This window comes from Falco rusticolus, chromosome 17 (assembly GCF_015220075.1).
Source record: "Falco rusticolus isolate bFalRus1 chromosome 17, bFalRus1.pri, whole genome shotgun sequence".
In the NCBI taxonomy this organism is placed as follows: domain Eukaryota; kingdom Metazoa; phylum Chordata; class Aves; order Falconiformes; family Falconidae; genus Falco; species Falco rusticolus.
In genome coordinates this window covers 3094415-3114831 of record NC_051203.1, presented here as the reverse complement: position 1 = coordinate 3114831, position 20417 = coordinate 3094415, and the positions used below count along the sequence as shown (strand labels likewise).

The following is a 20417-nucleotide window of genomic DNA, read 5'->3' as shown; positions in this document are numbered from 1 at the left end:
TGCCATTCCCTATGCTGGGACAGCGAGGGAGTTTGGGGTGATGCAGTCAAAGGGTCCAGGCTCCATCTCATCCCACATCCCGCTGAAAACGCATCCGTGACGATGCCCACCCGTCAGCAGGAGGCTTCGCTGCAGGGCCAGCCCACAAGTGCCACGCAGCAGCATTGTGCCAGGGCAGACAGCACCGGTGGGAGAGGTCCAGTGTCCATCACTATCCGGAGGGCATCGGTACTGGTGGGCTCGGGACAGCTTGGTATGATGGTACCTTGAAACCCCACCACGAAGAGCCGCCTGCAGCTGGGAAGCCTGCAGAGCCCGTGCCCCAGTCATGCAAAGAGCTCACACCAGCCACCGGGCTGCAGCCACATCCTTTAGGAAGGACAAGAGCGTGCTCAAAAGGTGGGAGACAGTGAGCAGAGGGAAACCACCTCCCTGCAAAAGGAGTCGGGGAGGTGCGGGGGGCTGAGCAGGGGCTCTGCCCACCAGCTCCAGGGCAGCCGGTGGTGGAGTGGACACTTGTGCACACAAAATGGGAATGGCTCCTTTTGTAGGAAGCTTTTCCTTCCCAAGGTGTGGGCAGAAGGCACCTCCCTGCTGTCAGCAGCGTTGCCTGTGCCTGGCAGTGGGTAATTAAAGCCTTTTATTCAGTGCCTGGAGGCACAGAGGCATCAAGGGCTCTTATCAAAGAAGCAAGCCAGCGGGTTGGCTTTGTGCAGAGGGGAGGGAGGAGATGCCAAGGCTGCCTGCGCTGGTTTAAAGAAAGTTTTGGCTTCATTCTCCTCTCCTAACTCTTTAAATCCACCTTGTGAACAATTAATCCATGTTTATATATTGCTTCCCGGCGTTCAGCCAGGTAGAGACCAACTCCTCCTGCTGCAGTTGGGGCCAGCACAAGAGGTCAGCCCCAGCACGTGGCTGAGGGGCTCCATCCTCCTGGCAGTGGTCCTCGCCCTCCTCCCTTGCCCTGGATCAGGGTCTGGGTTCAAGGGCCCCATGGATCTCCGTGATAAAGGGAATTCCTCCCACTCACCCCAAACATGCACCCTGCATGGGATGGCGATCCAGAGGTTCCTCTAGTCAGCTCTGCCATGGCAGCTGGAGACACTGGGACACCATCCATGCAAAGGACAACAGCAGCCACTGAAGATAGGCAGGAGGATCTGCAGCTGGGGATGGGAAGGACAAACAGCACCCCAAAAGTGCTGGCAGAAGCCTGGCTGCAGCCCTGTAACATGCAGACACACACGGCTGAGGGTGCACCGTGGGGGGCAGATGCCGGCTTTGCTGCGGCACCCCTGGCCCAGCGACACACAAGTGCTGTCCCCAGCCCAGGACCCGCTCCTTCCCCGCAGGTGGAGTGAATTTTCCAGCTCTCAGATATAAGGAAGAATCATAATGTCATTTATCATCTTTAAAGATACGCAGAGTTGGTGCGAAAATGAATTCTTCTTCATAACCCAGTTCCCAGGATATTTTTACTGTGCATCATAAATTATAATACCTTTTTATTTTTGCTTTATGGCCTGTCCCTTGCCAATTCTGGTGATCTACATCCTCATTCCCCCCCACACCCCGATGCTTTAGGAACAATCCCTGCCTGTCTCTCTCCTCCTCTCATCAGCTCCCCCATCCTTTCCCTTCTACCATCTCTTTTCCCCCTTGTTCACCTACGTGCTGCACCGAGACGGGGCTGGAGAGCTGTGAGCATCACCAGCCCAGCGAGGAGCGAGTGGATGGCACCTCTGGCTGCTACAGAGCCCCAGGCAGGCACAGCCTATGGCCACAGCTCCAGCCCACAGCAGCAGAAGCCCCCATGCAGCAGGAGGGAGACCACCACCAGCTCCTGGTAGTGCTGCACCAGCCTGGCTACTCTCCCAGGACCTCCCTGGGTTGCTGAACCAGCCTTGAGCATACCCTGCCCCAACACACCTTGTTTGACAGCACAATTCAAGATGTTTTCAAGACTGGGAGGGCTCGGAGCTTGCTTAGCTTGGCCCTGCTTCCATGCAGCCTTCTCTCTGTTGACATGGGGTTTGAGTCCAGTTTGGTTTTCTGCACCAGTAACAGCTCAGGAGAGGCAGTGGTGTGGGCCAGGGTGGGGATTTCAGCTCCGTTTGCATCTGAAACTCAAGAGGGAGCAGCCCAGTGCAGGTGAATTTATGTAAAACTGAGCAGCCCTGCCTGACCCAGCCCCAGTGATGCCAAACCCTCAGTGTGGCCCTCAGAGGAGATGCAGCCCACCCAGGACAGCCCTTCCCCCCACCACCGATGGCTGTACCACTCCGGTGATGCCTGGGAGCCCACAGAGATGCCACTGCCCGGCTCAGCATCACTGTGTCCGTAGCAATCTCAGCAGCCATCCCTCGCCAGCATCCTCCCATCCCCACCACTAGACAGGACCACCCAGCTGAAAGCTTCTCAGGGGTATTTCCCCCGGCTCCATTTTTTTGCAAAACCCTCTCCCATTCAAGAAAGAGCTGTTTGCAAACCACCCTGGGCGGGCAACCTTCCTGCAAGAGCGGGGGTACGGAGAAACCAAGAGACTTCTTAGTGGCCTCAGCATCCCTCCAAGCAATTACAGCCTGATACCACACTCCCGGTGGAAAATCAGCCATAAAGCAGAAAACAGAGGGAGGAGAGGTGAGTGTTTATCCCTGAGAAATATGGAGATTTGCCGCGATGAGGCTGGTTAAGAACATTACATTCGGCATGCTAAGCTGGAAAGTTGCAGCAGGTTTATTCAGGGCTCAGGCGCTAGGCTCCCTATCAGGAGAGAGGCTTTAAGCGTGACAGGGATTTACAGGCAACAAGAGAAGAAAACAGCTGGCTCCTTGGGAATAACCCGGCAAGGCTGACGTCTCAGACAGGACTGTATTTTCCTCACACTTTAAGTTGTTTAAGGGCAGCGACTGCCTTTCCGAGGCTGATGCGGGATTTCCAGGACTAATGCAGAAATCCCAATCACAGCCGTTCGCATTTTCCCAGCTTTTTCCATAAAAATTTGCAGGCTGAGCTAAGCGCCGGACCGTGGGAAGTCTCTCTTGCACAGACTCACGTGCACACACCCTCTGTGCCCCTAAAACCAGCACGTGGGATGGGCAGGGAGGAATAAGAACTGCTGAACGTGTGGCTCTGGGCGGCTGGCAGCAAGTCAGCAGCAGGACGGGAGCTGCGCTTGGCTCCCGTCCTTCCCCACCACATCTGGGGCTTCCATGAGAAAAATTAGAGTACGGGAGCAGGTTAACAGCCAGGAAAATTATTGCTAACAACACAACCAGGGGCTTGTTCCTTCCCTTTTTATTGGAGACTGAGTGATTACTTGTAGGTAGTTAAAAAGCAGGAGCTGTGTGTTATTGCAGGGGATGCTCGGGAGTAACGGGAGGCTAATTAACGAGCAGCTCTTGCTGGCTGCTGGGGGAATGTTCCCAGGGGCTGTGCTGCAAGCTGGAGAGCAATGCCGGCAAAGCAGGTTTGAGCGAGCGTGTCGAGGAAACGCAGCATGGGAGGATGGAGGAGGTTGGGAATGAACCTGTTACTCTGGGAGCGATGCTCCCTGCCGCGTCTTCACCGGGGGCTGAGGTGCCTGGGGCAGGGAAGGGACAGGGAGGGGCTGGAGAACAACTTCAGCCAAATTGCCATGTCAGCCCTGGGAAAGGGAGGGCATAAGAGGCTCCTTGGCATTTTCCAGAGGGTTTTGGTGGAGAATGGGTCAGCTCAGCCTCATCCAGCCCTGGTGCATCAGCACCGGTGTGGGCTGGGCTCAGGGGCTGCCTCTGAACGCAGCACTGGGGGGTCCCAACTTGTGATGGGTCTGTGGAGGTGGGGGCCAGAAGAAATGGCTCTGTGCATGCCCCAGGACATCTGTAAGCAGATGGAGACAGGATGAGGCCTGCGGTGCCTGAGGACATCGGGATACACAGGCCATGGGGCTGCCACAAGCAGCTGGTCCTGCGAGATGAGCACACAGGGAGAGGGGCGGGTGGGAGGAGGGCAGCAGTGACAAATGAGTTTAATTCCAGGGCAGACACGGATGGGATGGGGTGAGTAATGGGAGGAGCACCTCCGCACCGCCTGGGGAGCTCAGGGTGCTGTTTTGACAGAGGATGGAGCAGCAGGGACCAGAGGATGGAGCAGCAGGGATTGATGCTTGGAGGCTGCAGGCTGCGAACAGTTAGAGCCCCGCCTCACACCTGGGTGACAGGAGGTGACAACCACACTGACAGTCCATCTCCCTCCTGCCCACACTGTCCCTCTGACCATCTCCCAGGTTTGGGTCCTCCCCAGAGCTTCACAGGCAGGATTAAGACCCTTCAATCATTTCTTCTGTCCTCTTCTCTCCCTCTTACCCCATCAAATTCCCATGGTGGCACATCTGGGGGTGGTGCACGCTCACTCCAGGATCCTGTTGTTCTCAGGGGAGGATGCCAGCCAGAGGACAAGCCACCCAAAAGTGACGGGGATGGGCTGCTCCCACGGGAGGCTGCTGGCTGGCCCTACAGCTGAAGCAGAGCAGATGAAAAAGCAGCAGAAAATATGGGAGGCAAAATATTTCGTGTGGGTAGTTGCACGGAGAGCCATAAACAGCTGCTGCTGCTACTGGTTTTGGGTGGCCTCACAGTGCGGTGATGGCCAGGTTTGCACAAGTAGGTCCATGCGTACAACGAGGAACATGTGCAAGCCCCATCGCATCACCAAGAGATACTTTGGGAAAGTCCCATCCCACAGCCCATGGCAGATCACTCAGCCCTTGGATGTCCTCTCTGCGTGGAGCAACACATCCAGCCTAGAGAGGGCAATGTGTTTTCAACCAAGTTTTTAGAGCAATGAACTTGGTTCTTGCTAATTCAGCAGAAAGCCAACAGCAGCTGGAGCCCATGGGAGCAAGGACTGTGGGGAGCAACAGTGACTTAGACCAAGACTGGATGTGACCCCATGGGAGGGATCCAGGAGATGCTGTCCGGGATGTGGCTCTGCGACCGCAGCACAGCTGTGGGACAGCAGCAAAACCCTCAGACTGAGCAATTCATCACTGCAGCAATTCAGCCCCTTAACCCCGACAGCCAGCTTTGCCCCAGCAACCTGCAGCCCACCCCTGTGCATCGGCACCCGCCTGCTCCCCGTCTGCAGAGGGGGAATTGAAACACAATCCTGGAGAGCACAGCAGGACAGGCTGTGCCAGGGCACCGTCACCTTCCTCCTGCACATGCTGCCTCGCCTGGGCTGATGCTCTGGCGTTCGCCTGCCTCTGGCCCCATCCAGCTCTGCCTCTGCCTGCAAAAGCGGTGCAGAACCGGCTAAGCCTGGAGCTGGACAGTGTCTTCTGATGTATCCACACCGAAGGATTTGCATTTCCCGGAGGCAGAGCAATACCATCAGCACTGGCTCAGCTGGAGGACCACAAGCAGCCTGGTTGGGTACCAGTGGGTCCATCCCTCATCCCCATCCCCTGTCTGGAGCTGCCAGTGCCCCCCACTCCCCCCAGTGTGTTACTCACTCTCAGCCTTGGTCCAGCTCCAGCTGGCTCCTCCAGCTGATCGGGGAGATGGTCCTGAGCTGACAGCTCACCACCAGTGCCAGGAGCAGCCCCTCGTGCATTGGGCACAGCAGCTGTTAGCACTGATTAAAAAAGGAGAAACCCAACAATTATCAGCCTGTGACAGCCAGTTCTGCTGCCTGCAGCCAGGGCTGCTGGAGGCAAGGCTGGGAGGGGGGTGCAGGTACCTGCTTCTTCCCTGGGATCCCGCAGCAGGGCAGGGATATGCCAGAAAACACACACGTGTGCAACTTCCACACCCGCTGCGCCCACAGCGTGCGCACACCACATGCAACAAGCTCCATAACGTCACGCCTGCGTGCGGCCGTATCTCCACGTCAATCCACAGGGACACGGTGCTGCGTGTGGCTGCGCCCAGGGATCAGCCTGCTCCCATGGGTGGGAGCACATGGCGCGGGCAGGAACACGCGAAGCACACACGTGCCACCCTGCGTGCAGAGTTTCTCCACCTGTGCAACCGTGGCTGTGTCAATTGGGACACGGCTGGACACGCGTGTGGCTGCCAGGCACGTGGGGAGCCCCCAGGACAGCACACGGATGTGTCTGCAGCCACAGCCGCTCCTCCGGCGCGTGGTTCTTGGCAGCCCTGTGTCTCTGCGGAGCCTCAAGCAGCCTTCCCTCCCACCGAGCCCGGCCTCCCCATTAACATCTACCAGTTGAATTATTTATTACAAACAGATGTTAGAGTTTAAAGAGTGTTAAGAGCATATCTTTGGCTAATCAATTTATTTGTAACTAGTTTATGTATTTATTACAAACAGAATTTGGACTTCAGCTGCCATTTTAAATTATCCCTCATTCATCATAGTGCTGCATGTGCTGCTTGGATGCTCGTGCTGTGTCCCTGGGGACCACGAGCAAGCCACAAATCTGGTGTTTGCTGGCCAGGGAGTGGGCTTGCAGATTGAGTCTTGTTTCTGAACACTATATAAAATTCAGACACCGAACTGAAACGCACTGCAAGCTCCCCAGCAGTGAGCTTTGCCTCTGTGGGCAGCAGAGAGCTGCAGCCAGGCCAGGCTGGGGGAGCAGGGGTCTTCTGGTGAAGGTGGAGAAGAGAGGAGGGGGATGCTGCTGACAGGTGGAAGGACTCCAGGATGGACTTTGAATGTCTCTCTCTACTTTCCCTGTCCTTGCAGCCCTCCCTAGAGCCATTTAGACAAGTCCTGTGGCAAGTGCCAGACCACCCTCGAGTACCAGGTACCTCCCTGGGAGGGCTCATGGATGCTTCCAATTCACATCACTGAGAATCTGACCCATAAAATGCCCTGAAGGTCGTTCTGGAATAAGCCCAAGCAAAAACCGAGACAAATTAAGTGGGTGTAGTTTGTGCACTTCAGTTGCCATATGCAAGCGTGATGACCATGAACCCCACGTGGTCTCCAACCCCTTAAAAATTATAAGAGCAATTTGGGAAGCAGCACCAGGGATAAGGGAACATCCTCCAGGCTCCAGCCATGACCAGGGGCTCCCAGTCCTGCACTGGGAAGTTACAGCCTCTGCTGCAACCTCAGCCCATGCTGGGACATATTTAGGAGACATCAGCCACAAAGCACGTGGGCAAGAAGGCAGCTACTGTGAAAACACATCCCACATCCCACCGGACATCACCACCTTCACCAAAGGGCACACAACCAGCAACAGATGCTTTGCCATTCAGTGCCACAACCATTGCAAATCCCCTGGGTGAATCCAGGATTCTCTGAGCCAGTTCATCACCCTCTGAGAAGCACCAAAGTCTTAAAGAACCTGTCAGCCATGAGGGACTCAAACAGTGTTTCAGTTTTCAGCTTGCCACCATTTCCAAGGGATATTGGGAAAAAACAACAAGGGGAGATGCTGTAGGAGGAGGAAGATAAATGGTGCTGGGAAGGAGGTGGGGGAAGAGAGAGATGGGAGACAAAACAAGAGAGGAGGGGGTGAAGCTGCGTGTTGAGCACAGCAATTAAAGCCACCCTGAGCTCACCCAATTAAACTGACTGGAGAGAGGAGGAATCCCAAAGGATAATTTCCTGGCAAATTGCTTGCTTGTCTCTCAGTCTCTGATGCTGGAACGCTTCTGTGTCAGTCAAGCCGTGGAGCTGAGCCCTGGGAAGAGGAGAGAGAGATGTTGGTAATTCAGTGGGCAAAAGGCATCTCTTCCTAGAAACCTCCTCCAAAGTGCCATAAATTTGAGTAAACCTTATCCATAGCAACTACCAAGCAGCAAGAAGGGACAGGACCAGGAGGGATGGAGATGGATGGAGCACCCTCACCCTCCTTGGTCTGCTGGAATTGGGTGGGGGATGATGTGGGGAGCCAGCTGGGAAAGCTGGGGCAGTTTCTGCTGAGCTTTGGCAAAAGCCACGTGTCCAGCTCCTGCTGGACCCCTCTGGAAGTCTGCAGGGGAGACACCGGAGCATCCAGTCTGTTCATAGAGTAGCCCTGCCCTGCGGTGCAGTCCCTACACAAGGACCTCCATTCACCTTTTGCAAGGATCTAAACATCAAAAAAACCCAGCTGGTGAGCAAGGATTGGATGAGGTCCCACTCCTGCCGTTGCAGTGGGGCAGAAGCCATCCCCTTCCAGGGAGCAGCAAAAAAGTGTCCCAAGGCCCAGACGAGCAGCATGTGCTCCTGGCCATCCCTCCACACGGAGCTCCTCGGACATCTTCATTCCTTGCACGTGGCCCTGGCCGTTCCTCCGTGCTGTCAATAAAAGCCAGAGGCAAACAAGGACCTGGAGATTTACGGCTGTTTGGTGCTAAGGGCCATGCTGGGCGCTTAAACCCTGGAGTTACGGGAACCAGCGGAGCGCTGTAGTACCTGGCGAGGCACGGGTGAGCTGTGGAGAGCAGTTCTGGCACAGAAAGCATCCAGAGAGTCGGTGGAGATGCAGAACCCCAGAGCATCCAGAGACAAAGACCAAACCCCGGACCTAAGGGAGGAGGTGGCACCCAGAGAAACAGCTTCAGCTCCAAGAAAACCAACAAACCACCTACAAACCAGGCAGGACCTGTAAAGCAAGGACTTTGTTGCAGGGGGCTGAGGAGCACTCGGCAGTTTCAGCTCTTGGACACCCATGGGATGGGTGAGAGCTAGGTTAGACCTTGAGCCTTGCACAGAGCATCCAGGCTTCCCCCAGCAGCTCGCCCAGTGGGCACCAGCACTGGGATGAGCCCTGCGTGGGCACCAGCCCCCCCACCCAGCCCTCCTTGCCCTCCTTCCCCGCTCCCCGCAGCAGGCAGGCGCCGGCAATCGGTGAGCTCCAGCTGCTTTGCCAGCACCGAGTCTCAAGCAGTCAATCAAAGCATCAGCTTGAAAGTGTTAAAGGCCCGTGTCTGTCTTTATTATAATCACAGCACTACACCTTGTCGCCATGTGTGCCCTAATGCTGCAGGATTTTGCGCATGATTTCACCAGCTGCTGCTGGAGGCATTAGGGAGATGATGCTCCTTCGCTGCTCTGGATGTTTGCTTGCTTGTTTGCAGTTAAGCCTCTCTTTATACTGATTTTTCTTTATTTGTTTTCCTTTTGCTTTACAGATCCGTTGCCCCCTCCGTGGCTGGCAGCGCCTTTACTGACACTCGGCCAAAAAGCACACAAAGCATCAAACAAGGAAGGCTTGGACCCGCGGCGGGAGAGGCTCAGTGCTGTGCTGCCGGGGCTTGGATTAACAGACATGGACTTAGCGTGAGGATTCAGCCTCGCTGGCATTTGCCGTAACCCCCTGGCCCAGCATGGTGGGCAGGAGCTGGTGGGGCAGGAGGAGGCTGCTCTGCTCCCGGGTGGGGAGAACACAGCGGGGTCTCCATCCCCCCAGCTCCTCTACTCTCCCTCTGGCCCCCAAAAAGCACACAGGGTACAGCCCAGAGCCCTTCCCGTCCGTTATCCGGGAGGAAAAAGCCCTATTCAATAGGCAGCTCATCCTGGGTGTCTCCAAAGAGCTTAGGAAATAATAATAAACGTGGGGATGAACCATAGAAACCTGACCGTAGTATAACTCCCACCTAAGAGCTCCACAAACACGGGGTTTTCTGCCTGACTTTAATGCAGAAAGATCTCACAGGCAGCCAAAGCACCCAAGGGTGCAGCGTGGCAGAGACAGGCTCCTTAGACAGGCACCTGTTGGCCACAGATGCGATGGTCCTATGCGTTATCCAAGGGTGCCCACCCAAGGATGTGCACCCACAGCCTGCAGGCCAAATAAAAACAACAAATCTCACCGTTTTTTCACTTTGCCTAAAAGCTACCACCGTCCCCGATGAGCCCCTTGAAACTGCCCCCACTCCGGCCACTGGGTGCAAAACTGAATATTGCAGGAGATTAATGACCTTAGAAAAATGTAATTACACAACAGGGCTCTGCTCTTAATAACTGCGTATTTTACTTGTCAATGTGCCTTAATTGAAAATGAGTAGGCGATACAAGTTGCAGTGGAGTTGGCTGGCAAGCCTTTAACGCTATATTAATTGTAGTAATTAGCAGTCACTTTATGTTGGAGCCATCTATAAATAGGGGGTCCATTAGTTTAGCAGAGAGTGTGATTTAAAATGCAAATAAAATCCCAACTGTACATATAAATCACTTCTTCCCCCCTGCCCCCCAAATTTACAGTCACAACCGGGCTGTGCTGCTGCTCTGGATGAGCTTTGGTGAGTTTGCCCTTAGGCAGGGAAGCGGTTTGGCCATCGCAGGAGCAGCTGGGATGTCTCAGCAGCCTAAGGAGATGCCAGCAGAGGGGTTTTGCCCCCAGCAGCAGCTTTACTCGGTGCTCCCACAGCTGTGGACTTTTGCCAGGATGCTGGTTGATGGGCAGCATCTCAATCAGCATCCCGACACTCACCATCCCGTGCCTCAGGCTGGAAGGGTACTGGATAAATCCCGACAGCCACGTGGCAAAGCAGCAGATCAGCAAGGCGAGGGCTCGGGTTCTCTGTCCTGGTGGGGTGGGAATGTTGCAGGGATCATCTTTGGGGGAGAAAAAACACCCAACAGCTGTAAAGACAGAGGGAAAAGCAATGCAAGTGCTGGCTGGAGCGAGTTGTCACACCAGGATGCAGGTCCCATCACACCCAGGCACACTCCAGCACTCACAGCCTGTTAAACAATGTGCTCCACTTATTTGATTATAACCAAAGGAAGAATAAGTAAAAAAAGAAAGACAGAATAATCTTTTATTAACACAGAATCACATTAAATTACAGCCTGTACTACCAGGGACAAAGTAACACGTTAAAATAACATACTGGCTGCAAAAATCCCAAAAGCAGAGGTATAAAAAATTAAAAAACAAACACACAAAAATCCTTTTCACTGCTGACCAGTTTTTGACTTAAAAGAGATGGTCCAATGTCCCCCCGCTGGCATGGCTCCTGCCAGCTGCTGGGGTGCGGATCTATTCCTGCACGGCTATTCTTGAACAGGAAAGAAACAATGATCTTGGGGAGAAAAAAAAAACCAAAAAGAGGAAGAAAAAAAAAAAAAAGGAAAAGAAAAGGAAAAGGAGATGAGAGGTCTCTGTCTGCCGCAGGAGCAGCTTCCATTCAGGTGCTGTAAAAAGCCCCAGCACATTCTCATTGAAGATACATTTTTATTAACTCTTCACAGAAGATTTCACTCATTTAATAATTTATCTTCCTCAAAAATGATTCTATCACACAGATGAGAGAGGGGAAAGGAGCCTCCAGCTCCCTTCCCTCTCTGCTGCTCCCCACGGGCACCACAGGTGGAGAGAGGAGACAGGTCGGGACCCCCGAGCTCCCCGCTCCACTCACCCCCCCTCTGCCCTGACCCGAGACGGGGGCTGCGCTGCTGCTGCCCCCGCCAGCTCTTTTTTGGCTCCTGAATCACTAGACTGAACAAATCTGGACCAAGCACATCCCTCTGGCTCTCCTCCCATGGCTGTCCCCCCATGGCCCTCCTCATCCCCTCCTCCTGCCCCCTCCTCCCTGCACCAAGAGCAGCTCCAACCATGTTTCCCCAGGGAGGAGGAGGAGGAAAGTGAACCCCAGGGCACCCCCACCCCTCCTGGGAGAAGAAATCCCACATTTTGCCAAGGGGAAGAGGAATAACACTTCTCCATCCTCATAATGAAAGGCTCCTCAAGCAGTAACAGACCGGAAAAGCCCCTCGGTCCCAGCCTTTGCAATGAGCTCCTGCTAATTATGGCTTTAGCTCAGAGCTTGGTCCCTCCTGTTGGTGCTGGGGAAGGAGCTGCGAGCACCAGGGCTGTGCTGTTAAGGAAAGGGGAGGCTGTCCGCCGTGGTGACTCACCTGTGATGCCAGCTCAGGACACGGTCCCCCCCTTCCCGCAGGAGGAGATGCACAAAGCCATGTTGTCACCCAGAGCAGCAGCAGCAGCGTGAGGGGACGGCTGGGTCTGGGGGGGCAGGAGGAGAGAGGTCAGCGAGTGGAAAGCATCCTTCTCCACGTGCCCAGACCATGGGGACCTTGGGGACCCCACATCCACCCAACCAGGGGGAGCAGAGGACAAAGCCAAGAGTGAAGGGAAGGTGGAAGAGCTCACATGGACGTTCCTGAGCCCATATTCCCCAAGTGCAGTAGATCAAGAGTCCTTTGCCCCACCAAATTCCTGTTCTGTTGCTTGACGGAGAAGAAGGAGTTTCAGCCGCTGCTTAGCAAAAGCTGAATGAGCAGAACCCAGTGCAGGGGACTGGGCTCCAGTTCTGCCCCAGCGTCCCCAACAAGACGATCAAGGTCCCCAGTGTCACTGCTGTGAGGCACTGCTGGCTCCCTGGGGAAGGACCCAGCGGATTTGCACCGATGGTGCATCAGGCACAGCGGAACCTCAGCATCTCCAGCTCACTGGGTCCGTGGTTCAGCTCCACCTGGAAGCTCTTCTGGAGCCACGGAACGCCTTGGCTCAGCCTCCCCATGCACTGGGGCTCAGCAGCCTGGCTCTGCGCTCTCCTTGGGCCGCGTCAAAGGTGATCCCTTCTACGTGCGTGGGGTGATGCCACCTACCTCTGCCTTAAGGGAGATCGGGAGCAAAGCCCTCAAGCCAAAGCTGTGCTGATGGCCTTCAGAGAGCAGCATTTCTTGCCAGGATCCTTGCTAAGTCTGGAGAAAAAACCCACCCAGAGTATTTCTTGCTGTTTACACACACACACAGAACGGTGACTTGCCTTCAAATGCTTTCCTCTCACTCCTGCTTCAGCTGTGTCCGCGGGCTGTCTTTGGAAAGGCCGGAGAGAAGCTAGATATTTGTATATCCATCATAGTTGCTTCGCCCCTAGCATCCAGCTGGAATTATCATGTGGGGAAGAGACGGGAGGAAACACTCAATAAAGATGTTTTCCCCCCCAGATCTTCCCCAGACTTGGAGGAGAAACTCAAGGTTCATCAGACACGTGAATCCTCAAAGTAGGTGACAGATCTTCTGCTGCATCCTGCCTTCTCTGTAGGAGTTTAACAGAGAACCTGGGATTTTAAAATGCTAAAAACACCCTCAGGTGCGAGTTCTCTCTTCGATGTGGCTTTCCCCGACCCTTCTGCAAACGTGTCCTCTCCAAGTCCTGACGGAAGGGAGCGATGGCTCCGTGAGTGGAGCGAGCTGGGCTTTGAGTGCTGTCTCTCGACGACATCCTTATCATAAGAGAGACGGGGAGGGGGGGAAAAGATGAAATAACATAAAAATAAATACAGAAGCAACTTTGGCATGGGAGGCAAAACAGGATTGATCTTTTGCTTGACTTACTCTGAAAATTGCTTCTCCACTGCCCGTTTATGCACATTAATTGAACATCTGGCCCGGCTGTGCGTCTGTTTAAGTCCTCAATCAATCCCCTTTCGGATGACTGCTAGATCAATAGGGTGGTAATTTAATAAAGGACATTTTCAGTTAGCTTTTAAAAGCCACTGATGGGATTTAATTCTTTCCTATTTTTTAAGAAGAGGCAGTGGGAGAGGAGAACGAGGGGTCAAACCACCACCCGGAGCTCTCCCCTCCAGCAGCATCCTTTTCAAGAGAAGGCTTGTGGTGAACATCTCGGCTCTCCTAGTTGTTCTTCAACCTGGAGGTGTGGCACAGCCACCTGTAATGGACACAACACCTCTGGTGTGACACTGCCTCTGTCGGAGCCCCCGCAGGTTGGCAGCAATTTCTAGGGAGCAAGTTGTAGGGTCGTGCCCTCGGGCACCTCCCAGGAGCAGCAGCAATGACCCAGGGAGCACCCAGGAGCCCACCTCATCCTCTCCCCCACCAAAGCGACACGAGTGCATTTGATGGCACTGCTGAGACATGCAAGAGCATCCTTATCTGTCCCCAATCTCCAATCCTGCTCCAATCCAGCGTTTGCACTCCAAGGACCGGTCCTTCAGCATCCTCAGAGCTCCTAGGGCAAGGCAAGCTTCCAGCCAGCGCCCCGAAGTACTGGGGACGACACATCCATCTCCCGTGGCTCTCTGTGGCTGCAGAAGGTGCCAAGTTCAAGGCAACTGATGATGCCCAAGGTTGCCTGGCCTTTGCAAGACGTTTGTCCGAGGGAAGAGGCACGTCTGCGATGGATGTTTAATCACTAGATTGAAAAACCAGAGGCAGAAGAGCTCTACCAAAAGCTCATTCGGACTCACCAAGCATATACCTCAGGGTGTCACCAGGCAGGAATTAACACCTCCCTGCCCCCTCCAGCCCCTTCGCTGGCCTGCTGCTTTGTTTCAGCCCCAAACTGGTGCCAGTGCTGGAGTGCCTGGCTGGCCTTGGACGCGCGTGAGCCTCCTGCTCCATCTAATGTCGTTGTTTATTGCCAGCCTCGGCACGGTCCAGTGATGACAGCAATTTCCCCGTGCTGCAGTGCACCCTCGCACCGGCATGGCCAGATTCCTCCTCCCCAACCCTGATCTCCAGCCTGGCCATTTTTAATTTCCTCTAATCGCTTTCTTCACAGCCATCCTCTCTAAACCCTTTATCTTCCTCCAGGCTGCAATTCCCTCCCTTTGCAGCCTCTCCCACTCCCTTCCTGTGATGCTTTGCCCACAGCTGACAGTGGTTTAACCAGTGCTGTACTGGGAGGCAGGATTATGTCCCCGTCCTTCTGCTCGGGTGCCCCTGGCCACACATCCCAGGACTGTCTTTCCCTGCTGACAACACGAGTTCATCCCAGAGCCAGCTCTGCCCACGTTGCTTCTGTCCAGCACCACTCAATCACTTTTGTCATCTGTATGTGGCTTTAAGATCATGGCCTCATTAATCTGATTAATGATCTCCTGGCTTCACGCATCTCTGCGCTGCGCTCAGCTCCTCGTGTGGCTTTGCTGGACTGTGGTCATGGGGCAGAGCTTCCCCCTCAGCCCAGTTTGCTCCAACCCTTGGGCTCGGCTTCGGCAGGGCGCCATGGGGCTGGTGGGGCGAGGGACAGGGAGACATGGCTCCCTTCCACCCCATCTCGCTGGGCTGGTCTCTTGGAGGAACATGCTGGATGCAAATACCACTGGAAAACCCTTGATTTGATGGCAGGCAGGCGGGCAGCCAGCTGTGATTGCTCCACCAAAAATGTTCATGCAATTTGGCTGCAAAAATCCCCATATTTATTTTCTTACAAGCCCTCATCAGCATGCAGGGGGCTGACATGGTACCCAACAGCGTTCCTGCCACAGCTTGGTCCTGAAAGCTGTTCCTTGAGGGGGGGGGCTCTGGCCAAACACCCTCCCTCTGCTCTGGAGCAGCAGCTGCACATTGCAAGACAGAAACTGGAGGAGCCTAAATCTATAAATAAAAGACATGAATTAAACATGACTCTTGCATTTTCAAGGGTCAAATGAGTATTCGGTCACTTAGCAATATCATCTACTCCCACAGAAGAAAAAAAAAAAAGGGAGAATAACAATAAGTGTTTATCACTACTTGTTATTTATCAAGTGGCATTTTGAAGGACCAAATCTCACCCCTGCTGCGAGCGTGGGAGCAAAACTTCGTCCCACACGCAGTTCCTCTTAAACACATGAGCCTGCTCTAAAAAAGGCAGGTGACAACTGTCCCCATTTTAAAGCTGGGCAAAAAAAAAATCGCAAAGATGCTAGATAGATTAATTTGACATACTTTGGCAGAGACATGAATGCAGCCTCCTGGCTTTCCAGCCTGCTTTCCAGGCAGGGGGATAATGAACTCCACGCATCTCCAGAGGCAACAGTGGATGGATCCTCCTTGGTCGCAAACACACCGTGCAATGGCAATCCCCAACTTTCACGTGCTCCTCTGAAACATTTTATAAACTCTCTGATTTATCTTCAGGCTGCCCAAACAAGCCTCAGGGCACACTGCGATGCAGGTGCTACTGGTGGAGCTGAAAAGGCCACAAACACCAACCCCTGTGCTCCCCAAATCCCAATTGCCAATCCTATCAAGGAGCACAGGGGGAAAAAAAATAATGAACGGTGAGGGATCGGAGACACCAACTGCTTTTCTGCTCCATTGCAATCACTACAAATCACAGCCAGATTTTTCATTTCTAGGCTGGTAATAGATGAGAAGGGACCCAAGCCAAACTCCCGACGCCTGAGATTCTCCCCGTCTTGCTGGAACAAAATAACTTCCCATGACCCCATCCGTGGAGAATGAAGCCATAAAAGTCAGAGCTGCGCACACCCAGCCTCGCCTTCCCGGCATTTGTATTTCAGGGCTCTCTCAAGCACGAGGAACTCCTTCTCAGGATGCTGAGACTTTGCATGATGCCTCAAGCACGAGAAACTCCTTCTCAGGATGCTGAGACTTTGCATGACGAAACTTGCCCAGAGTGAGCTGAGCTGGGGATTCCTGAAAACTGGCAGTGCTTCCCACGCCGGTGCCCATCCCCATCAGCTGCGACTGCACCAGCGACGTGCCCTAATTGGTTTTACCACACAGGCAAGGGTGGGTAACAAAGGGAACCCCCTATTTATCTGTTCCTGTAGCTACTTTATCCGTATGTCCCTCCCTGCGTAGCAGAAATTTCATGTAGCATCCTATTTCCTTTGGGTCGATTTACTTACAGGTGTCAGTTTGACTTAATTCCTTGTCTCCTTAATTGGCCCCACTGTTAATACCAACTCGCATGCCTCTGCTTCTCCGAGGCCTCTGTTGCTCTTGCTGGAGCCACCACCTCCTCCTCCTCCTGCCAAAAATATCCCAGCGCTGGAGATCTCCTGCAGAAGGCAAGCCCCCCCACCCCCGCGTGCGACGGATCAGCAGTGACCTGAGACTGAAGCTGCAATTAAGAACAGTGAAAGCACGATGAGGTGGTTGCCCCCAAACGCAACCCTGCACGGTGGCAGACTCGGGACTGCACAGAGGGGTGTGCTCCAGGAAGTTGGGCTTTCATCTATATGTTTAAAAAAATAAATACATTGCTAAAGCAGGTATTACGAGTCCAGCGCCTGCTGCGCGATGCAGCACATCCTCGCCTTGCAGGGTACCAGCCCGGCTTTGCAGATGCTGTGAGCAGAAACCCGCAGGCACATGGAGCTTTTCCAGCCTCATGCTCCTGAAAAGACCTTTAGAGTGAGTAATACTGCAAACAAATTTATTTAAATTACCAAAAAAAAAAAAAAAAGCCACAAAAACAAACCCGAACCTGATGTGCTTTTAAATTGGAAAATAAATTAATCGCACAGAAGACAGTACAAAAAATTATTAAAAATTATGTAGTCTTCCATATTTTCCTCCCAAAATTAGGAGAGTGGATGATCAGCTGGTGTAAATCTCCTTTAAATGGCATTCATGTTAATGTTCCTACCCTGATTTACACCACCAGAGAAATTAGCTTCCTTTATGCCTGGGTTTCTTTACACATCTGTCCTTTGAGAATCAATAAATAAAACTTGAAAATAATATTCATCCACCATTTATTCTGCTTAATTATTTAAACTTCAGATTCTGGAAATAATAAAAGAGTAATAAAGAAGAGATTTACCATTCACCACAATTGCTGGAAGCATCCCATGCTGTTTCCTCCTTTACTTTTTAATCTCTTCCTCTCTTTTTTTTTTTTTCTTTTTTTTGGGGGGTGGGGGGCGCTCACCAAATTGAATCGATTTATTAAAGCTAATGCAAAAGTGATTTGCTCTGATCTGTTGGTGGTGATGAAGAGAAATGGGCTGCTCTGCTCTCCCATGTCCCCCAAAGTCCCACTCATTAAGAAGGATAACGCTTTGCCATCTAGGGAGCAGTTTGCAGCATGCCTGAACGGTAAAGACTGATTAAAAGCAAGATGTGACTTCGGAGGGTAAATGATATTTGTGATGACGAATTGCAAGAAGGATCCAGCCAAGAGATCCCAGCTCCTAGAAGACAGGCTGCAGAAGACAAACCCCTACAGATAAATGACTGACTTCCACAGTACCTTTGGAAAGTTGGAATGAGCAAAAATACCTTTAAGGAAGAGACTGTCCTTGCTCTCTGGCCTCCCTGGAGTAGCTGGACTGGTGGAAGGAGGGGAATTGTCTTCCCCACTGCCTGAGCAATGGCTGGGATGGTTTTTCTGGGGTTTTGGGGCTCTGAGCCCTGCTGGTCTTGGACAGATCCATCCCTCCAGGCTCCATCAGGACCTGATGACCCAGCCTAAACTCCACCTGGAAAACCCCTCCATGCTTCAGCTGCTGGAGGATTAATGGACCTGCTGGCAGTGCCAGACAGAAAAGAAAAAAATTGCCTGGCAAGACAGGAGCTGACAAAGCTGAGCTCCTGGGAAACACAGGGGCTCAGGGTCCTGCCCCAGCCCCGCCGTCTCCCCGGGGCTGCGAGCAGGAGCAGCAGGCTCTGCAATGAGAACGTCAGCACATGGGCTGTGACGGGCTCTAATCCCAAGCGCTGTGACAAGCCTGTCACCTGCCACGTTTTCCCCATGCCCCACGGAGACAAGCCGGGCATCTTCATCACTCTGCGATACTGGACGAGCACGGTGGCTTGGGGGAAGGAGCCGGGGAGGGGCAGGGATGAGCACCCAGGTCCACCGCTGCTCCAGCATCCTCGCTAGCGAGCAGGGATGTGCGCACTGAGTCTTTGACACGCTCCAGAGCCTGTACTGAGATCCCTGCAGCACCGCACCCTGCTCACAGGGACATCTTCACCTGCAAGGGGTGGCTTTTGGCCTCTGGCAGGGCACGTGCCACCAGGCTGCGTCCGTGCCAAGGCTTTGGAGACACAAGGACATGCCATTTTTCCTTGCCAACATAGAAACAGCATTAAAATACTTCAGCCTAGAAGAGAGCTATCTAACCCATGTACCCAGATGAGCCATGCGCTCCTCGGGCAGGCCAGCTCCCCCAGCACCGAGAGCACGGTTGCACCCCAGGTCCAAGCCACATGTTTGCTCAGACCCTTTCTGGTCCCACCATCACCCTACCTGGCACATCACATCCTTGCTGCACTGCAGCAAGATCCTAAGAGAAACCAAGAAGCAACCAGGTATCCTACGACCTGCCAAAACCCCCAGAAGGTTTTGCCGTTACTCGTCCCAGGGTCACACGTCTCTGCTCACCCCCACACTGCCACCAGTTTGGTCAGCACATCACCAGTGCCAGACCAGCACGACACATGGCAGGATTTAGTCCACACGCCTCCCCCTGCTCCCCAGCAGCCTTGTGCCACTGGGTGCCTCCTCTCCCCCTTGCTATTCCCAGCCGCCTGCACATCTGCCTGCAAAGCCCCAGCTCCCACCAGCAGCTGCTTTGCCAGATGGGCCAGCAGCTGCGTCGCTGCCACTGCCACGCTCGGCACCGACCCGCCGGCAGTTCTCCATCCCACTGCACTCCCTCCCTGCGCCGGCACTGATCCTCTGCGCCGCGACAGCTCCAGCTCCTGCCGAGAGCATTGCTGCAGAGGCTGGGGGATTTGTGGTCGGGTGGGTTTGGGTCCTGGTTGCCCTCTGCTTGTGGGCCAGGTGAGCCCGCAGCCTGCTGCTCTACCGTGGGGTGGGATGAGCACACACTCCTCAGCTGCAGGTGCCACCCTTGCAAGCACGGGGACAGCGCAGCACTCGGAGTCAGCACCCATCACCACGGTGGGTTCCCACTCCAGGAACCTGACAAAACCCCCGGCAGCCCCCCGGCTAAAGCAATGCGTGGCACTGTCCAGACCCACCGAGGAACCCTCAAAGCAGCTCCCACTTCGCTCCCTGCTTGGCTGAGCTCCCACATCGCTTCCCGGGGTGGCTGCCAGGGGGACGGCTCCAGCAGCACCGGCACAGCATCCCTCCTCCCCCGCGCCCTGACCCATTTCCCCAAGACTGCTTTTGCTGGGTGCACTCGGAGTGACGCGCACCATATGCTGCAGCTCCCAGCGCCCACCAGGTTCTGCCAGCTTTTCAGAAACAGGCAGCAAAGCGTCAGGACTCGCATGTTATACAAAACGCTTTGGTATCAGAAAAAGGGCAAAGCTGCCACGCGCCTGCCGGCAGCCAGCCCACAGTCCTGCTCGGTGCGATGCTCAAACCAAGAGGGATGCCAGGAGAGAGACCAGTTCTCAGGACGCCCTGCGAAGGGGAAAGGCACCCATTTCTGCCCCTCCTGACCTTGGCAGGACCCTCGCAGTGCTCAGCACCTTTCTGCCTCCGTGTGTAAAGCAGTGAAACGGCTTGTACCAGCACAGGCAGATGTAAAAGCAGGGGAGTTGCATTTCCCGCAGCAGAAAGGCAAAGTTTAGGGACCTGGTCTCCGTGCATTGGAGGCGTTAGCTGAAGGGGGAGAAGCGGAGACCGGGCTTTTGGGACACAGCACTTGCTGCGAGGCAGGTAGCGGGGCTTGTCGAGGCCATAAATCCCACCCAGGGTTCATTTTTGCTGCGCTGAAGGAATTGGTACAAGCACCGTATCCCTATTTTGGAAACAGTTTCCCTAAACATCAGCCAAACGCACAGTTCGAAAGAGCAGCAAGGCAGTCTCAGGTGGTAG

The 20417-nt window shown here is 54.1% G+C and overlaps 1 long non-coding RNA gene across 6 annotated transcripts; it reads right to left on the bottom strand.

The window, feature by feature from the left end:
* Positions 1 to 1662: 1662 nt before the first annotated feature.
* On the bottom strand, positions 1663 to 16218 carry LOC119158657. Of its 6 annotated transcripts, none has more exons than XR_005107938.1 (9): positions 13253 to 16218; positions 12062 to 13140; positions 11809 to 11914; positions 10379 to 10530; positions 8359 to 8548; positions 5722 to 7642; positions 5495 to 5616; positions 4347 to 4499; positions 2712 to 3861 (listed from the first exon to the last, which is right to left on the bottom strand). It is a non-coding gene; the product is annotated as an uncharacterized LOC119158657 (long non-coding RNA). The 6 variants fall into 6 exon arrangements; XR_005107941.1 differs by having other exon boundaries at positions 5495 to 7642; positions 13253 to 14072; positions 15123 to 16218; XR_005107937.1 differs by lacking the exon at positions 2712 to 3861 and adding an exon at positions 1663 to 2120 and having other exon boundaries at positions 5495 to 7642.
* Between the last annotated feature and the right edge of the window lie 4199 nt (positions 16219 to 20417).